We start from the raw sequence: 5896 nt of genomic DNA on the forward strand, positions 1-5896 counted from the left end.
TTTGTCTTGACTTTCATGAAATTCTTTTCCTTCAAAATCAGTTATTTCTCCTTTTGAATTTTTTTATTTTTTTGGCGTGGAGGGCAGCTCAGCCTGCCCTGGGGGCGGAGCTGGAGCAGCATGTGGTGCCAGGGATCGAACTGTGGTCCCCACACTGCAGAAGCTTGCTTAAGCAGGTGCTTTAGATTGCTGAGCTATCTCGCCAGCCCAGAATCAGTAATTTTTTATTGAGATAGGTTTAATGAAGTGTCTATTGACATAATATTTTACTTAGCATTTTACATATAAAATATAAATATAAAATTGATGTATTTTATAATTGATTGGTTTAGTAATTAGGTAACTGCTCACATTTTCTTTCGATTTAAGATACTGAGTAATAATAATGTGACATTTCAACTTGAATAATATTTTCTTTCCTAGAAAAAAAAATTGTACTCGGTTATCATGTGTTAACCTATTAACTTATATGAAGATTTATTCTACTTGCTAAGACTGCAAGAATTTTTAATATCACTATTCAGAGAAGGTAATACCTGTATTTTTCTTTTCTACTTTTCCTAATTGTCTGGTTTTAGCATCAATAGTGTACTTTTTCAATTACTATCCCCATTTCAGCACAAATATACACACATTTAAAAGCTTAAGTCTATTTTTTCTAAAGCAACAACCTTTCTTTGTCTTTACTCATTGTACTATTTCTGCTTTCAAAATAATTTGGGGTTTATTTATTAGTACCTATCTTTTATGTCCCTTACATAATTATTTCACTTTTCATTTTTAAATCTTTTTGCAAGAATAACTTCTTTATTTTCATGTTTTCTTCCTATAGTACTCTATTCAGATCTACAAATTATCATTTAAGTAAATTATGGTTTCATTATATGTTTTTAGATGGCATTTTCATTACAGTTATTTTTTATTATTCATTTATTTATTTTTATGTATTTTAGTACAGGGTCTACAGGGTCTCACTACCTAGATTGTACTCATAGTGATTCTGCTGTTTACAGCTTCCCAAGCGCTGAGATTACAGGCATGTACCACCATGCCCATTCTCAACTGCCATCTCAGCATACCTGTGGGAAACCCCAGCTGCTGCGCTTTGCCAAAACAGGAGCCTTAGTCCACTGAGCTATCTGGCTGGCCCTACTGTTATTTTCTAGATATTCAGTAGTTTTAGTCCCACTTCTCTGTTTTAGAGGTCCAGATTGTAGGTGTTTTGGAACTGGTGCTAGCAATCCTATTTTGACTTTATTGGAATCAGAAACATGATCTTTATATTTGAATTATTTTCTAACAAATTTTTGAGTATTAATAGCAAATAGATCCACAATTCAGACATGACAATATTGTCAGGGACATTTATAAAGGATATGTATTTACTCTTTCCTGGAATAGAAATCATACCTAGTTTGTCATCTAGGTCATTCCTCCTTAATTTTTTTCTCTTCTACTTAGTTTGTCTCTCATAAGCTTTAATAAGAGAGCTCTGTCAATATTGTTTTTACAGATGAATTTTAAAATTCAGGGTCTACAGGAAAATTTTAAAATTTTCTACAGTTTTAATCAGGGCTGAATGATGAGTGATTTTAGGAACAAAAATTGCTGACAGTACACCCCTAGAAAGCACTCTTTTTTTGTATAGTCATGTTTGCTCTGGATTTTAGCTCATCTGATGTTTATATCTTAATTCCTGATTTATTTTTCCTTGAATAGTATGCCTTCATTCAGTGTTTCAAACTTCTTTCAGAAATATCTCTTAATTCACCTTTATTGCATGTTGTAAACTATACCATTATGAAGGGCTTATTTAAGTATACATGTATTGTATTAAGCAATACATCCGACTTTTGCTTAGTTCTGTCATTCTATCATGTGTTAATTTGTGATTTTTATGTCATGGCTTTTTCTGTGTTTTGCTTTCGGACTGTGTTCTGTTGGTGCACTTTGCTTTTCTGACTATAGTCTGAGAGGTTGGAAAATTTCTTTAAAAAATATAACATTTATTACATGCAAATTTAAGATTGTCTAGTCTAAATGTTTTCTTGCTTTATCCAATGTGAAGAATATAAAATCCCTCTACTATAATGAAAAACAGTAAAAGTCGCGTATGGATGTATGCAACACATACACACGTGCTCACACATACAAACAGACATGCACAACTCTACCTCCCAGGTATTACTTATATTATTTTTAGTTTAATTTGCCCATATATTTTCATGGTTTGTAAAGCTTAACATTTTGCCTCATAACCAAATTTCTGACAATTCTTTAACCTTAGTTTCAAATTAAAATAAATTCAGTGCATAAAAACTTTGTTGCCATAGTTCCTCCAGTTCTATGCATTTTATTTAGCTTCATTTCTTGGTTGACTGGATTTTATGACCATGTCTTTTTTCATGTAAGGCTCATGGGTGACATTTGCTTCGAGTTGTACTATGTAGAAAAATGGCTTTGGGTTGCTTTTATTCTTGAACACTGATTTTTCTACAGTATATAATTCCTTGGGTCATTCTTCTTTCTCTGAGTCAGACACCATGAACACACATTGCTGCACTGTGTGCTAGCACTGCATCTTATTTAGGAAAGAGCACACACACACACACACACACACACACACACAGAGCTAATAGAGAAAGGAATGAGGAAGAGATGTGTGTGTGTGTGTGTGTGTGTGTGATGCTTTTAGAAATCATTCTTTATCTTCAAAACAACTCAGATGGCGATGTCTCATCTTTAGTATATTTCTGTTTGTTAAATCCACTTTTCTAAGACTTATATATACACTTATTTTGTGCATGTACTTTTTTAATATTGTGTGCTGTCTTTTGTGACTTCAAAAAAATCTTTTCTACTTTGTTTATTTATTTATTTATTTATTTTGCAGAACTGGGGATTGAACTCAGGCCCTTGTGCTTGTCAGGCATTTATTCTACTGAGCCATCTCCCCAGCCCCCATACTTTGTTCTTTTAAAGAACAGTAATCATCCAGTTTGTTTTCTCCTATTTTCACGTAAGTTTCTTTCTGATCACTATCATTTTTATAAGCTTTTTTATTTACTGAAATTGCTTTTTTTTTTTTCTTTCAGACTTTTCTGGTTCCTATCTAGATGCCCCCCAAAACCTCATGGTGCCCCAGGTGGGGTTTTTTGGAGGTGACTAGATATAGAGCTGTGTGTTGCTAGGATTAAGAATGTGATGCTGGGATTAAAGATGCCCCACACTGGGAGTGAATGCTACTCACCCTGAGGACAGTTAGCCGGGATGGAATATTACGAACAGAAAGAAACTTCTCCATTGCTTGGTTCTTTGTTGTCTTCTCCTCCCAAGAACTGTCTCTCCTCTGCTGTGCCCCTCTCCCATGCCCTACCCTGCCTTGGAGCAGGGCAAGTAGGGGCTGAAACCCCTAAAGACTGTGAGCTATAATCAATCTTTCCTCCTTTAGCTTTGGGTATTTGGTGTTCAGTCTCAGCAAGAAGAAATGTAACGAAGACAAGATTATGAAAAAATTTTTCATCAAATGCAGTTTAAATATTTATGCTCTCATTTCGTTTTTCTGATTATGTGTCCTGTATTTTGCTTCTGGATTGTGTTCTTAATGAGCTGTGGTCTGAGCATGGAATGAAGTTACACACATGCACATGTGTGCTCACTTTCATACGTCGTGTGACCTGTGATGCGCAGGTGTACTATGCATGGTGTTAGCAATCAACCATCATAAAAGGAAAGCGACTCTTCCCAGCCAACTATATGATTCACATGAAGAGAAGAGGGAGTTGGATAACTAGAAGTTGAGTTTCTGAGACATTGATTGAAACTTCTTTCTCATCACTATACGTGCTATTTTCTTCCTCGTGAGGCATTCTTCTCCTCAGTGAACAGTATCTCTGTTTCTGAAAAAAGTTTTCTTGTCCTTCTCTGGAAGCCTTAGAGAAGTCAAGATTCTCCAAGTAATATTTTAGATCTATTTACATTGTTCAGGCCGGCTCCAAGATGGCAGCTGGGGTGGCCGGGTCGGGGGTTGAGGCAGAGGAGTTCGAGGATGCACCTGACATGGAGCCGCTGGAGCCCATGCTTAGCATCATCATTGGGTAGCGCAACCTCAGTGGATTTTGTCGGCGGCAAGGGCGGCGTGGGAAAGACCACCTGCAGCTGCGGCTGCAGCTGGGCAGTCCAGCTCTCCAAGGGCGCGAGAGCGTTCTCATCATTGCCACAGGCCCAGACCACAACATCTCAGATGCTTTTGACCAAAAGGTCTCCAAGGTGCCGACCAAGGTCCAAGGCTACGACAACCTCTTCGCTATGATGTGCAACATGCTGGCTTGGGCGACATGAACGCTGACCAGCTGGCATCCAAGCTGGAGGAGACGCTGCCTGTCATCCGCTCCGTCAGTGAGCAGTTCAAGGACCCTGAGCAGACAACCTTCATCTGTGTGTGCATTGCCGAGTTCCTGTCCCTGTATGAGATGGAGCGTCTGATCCAGAAGCTGGCCAAGCACAAGAGTGATACCCACAACATCATCGTCAACCAGCTTGTCCCCCCCGACCCTGAGAGGCCCTGCAAGCTGTGTGAAGCCCGCCACAAGATCCAGGCCAAGTACCTGGACCAGATGGAGGACCTGTATCAAGATTTCCACATCGTAAAGCTGCCGCTGCTACCCCATGAGGTGCGGGGAGCAGCCAAGGTCAACACCTTCTCCGCCCTCCTGCTGGAGCCCCACAAGCCCCCCAGTGCCCAGTAGCATCGCTGCCCAGCTGCTGCCACTTCACACCCACCCTCCACCTCCCCGCTCCCCTCCCCCCGGGGAGGAGCAAACTAAGCACAAGTCCTCCGTAGCACAGGGGGAGCCATGCGGGACGTGGGAGGCAGGGAGGGGTCTATTCCCCCGGTGGGGTCAGGTTAGGGGAGCAATAGTCGGTCCCGCTCCTCTCCCGCCTCTCATTCCTCAATAAAATAATCTTAAACTGCTGTGTCGGTTGATTAAATAAATAAATAATTAGTTCAGCTCCTCCTGCCATATGAAGTAGACTCAGGAGATGATCTACAGGCAAGCCTAGGCTCCTATACACAATACAAGAAAGGATCTCAGAGAAGATCACTGAAAAGCCTGCTGCTGAGATGGTTAAGAGTTGGGCAACTCAGAGCTCTTTCTATCTGGTCAGCCACCTCCTAGAGGGTGATTACTTTACGTAGCCTAATACCATGCAGTTGAGGGGAAATCTACCTCTTTCCTCGCATTGTCAGCTAACCAGCCATTGGCTACATGCCTGCCCAGAATGTCTAACACACCAGCAGCATCTGCTTAAGCCATCTCCAACCATTTGCACAGTGACCCAAGAATATTTGAATCCTTCAAACAGCACTCAGAAATAGCACATATACTAGGATGTCTAATAAAAACTGAACACTACCAAATGCTGGTGAGAAGATAAAATGACAGGAACATATTATTTATGACTGCTGGAAATGAAAAAAAAAATAGTACAGGAACTTTAAGAAAATTTTTGGAAGTTTCTTGCAAAACTAAATATAGATTAGTGATTTTAATGTAAAAAAATTTTGGTCCTAGATATCTACTCAATTGATCTGAAAAGTTCTGTTTACACAGAATATTCATATGAGTATTTGTAGAAGCTACAGTATAAATGCCCCAAACTGGAACAAACAAAAGTATTCATGTAATACATGAATGGATGAATGTCTCTGTTACTTTTCACTCCTTGCTGGGACAAAATGCCCAACACCCAAAATAGAGGAAGGAAAGGTTTCAGCCCATACTCAGCTGGCTCCAAGGCAGAGTGGCACCTGGCAGAGAGCAGCCTTTCATGGTGGCAGCAAAGAGCAGAGAGCACAAGGGAGGAGTAACAGCAGCAAGCTACAGAGAGCAAG

General features: G+C 39.8%; 1 pseudogene; it reads left to right on the plus strand.

The window, feature by feature from the left end:
* Positions 1-3999: 3999 nt before the first annotated feature.
* Positions 4000-4748, plus strand: LOC101587108 (annotated as a pseudogene).
* Positions 4749-5896: the final 1148 nt, after the last annotated feature.

The sequence above is a fragment of the Octodon degus genome, unplaced genomic scaffold, assembly GCF_000260255.1.
Source record: "Octodon degus isolate 3935 unplaced genomic scaffold, OctDeg1.0 scaffold00137, whole genome shotgun sequence".
Taxonomy (NCBI): Eukaryota; Metazoa; Chordata; class Mammalia; order Rodentia; family Octodontidae; genus Octodon; species Octodon degus.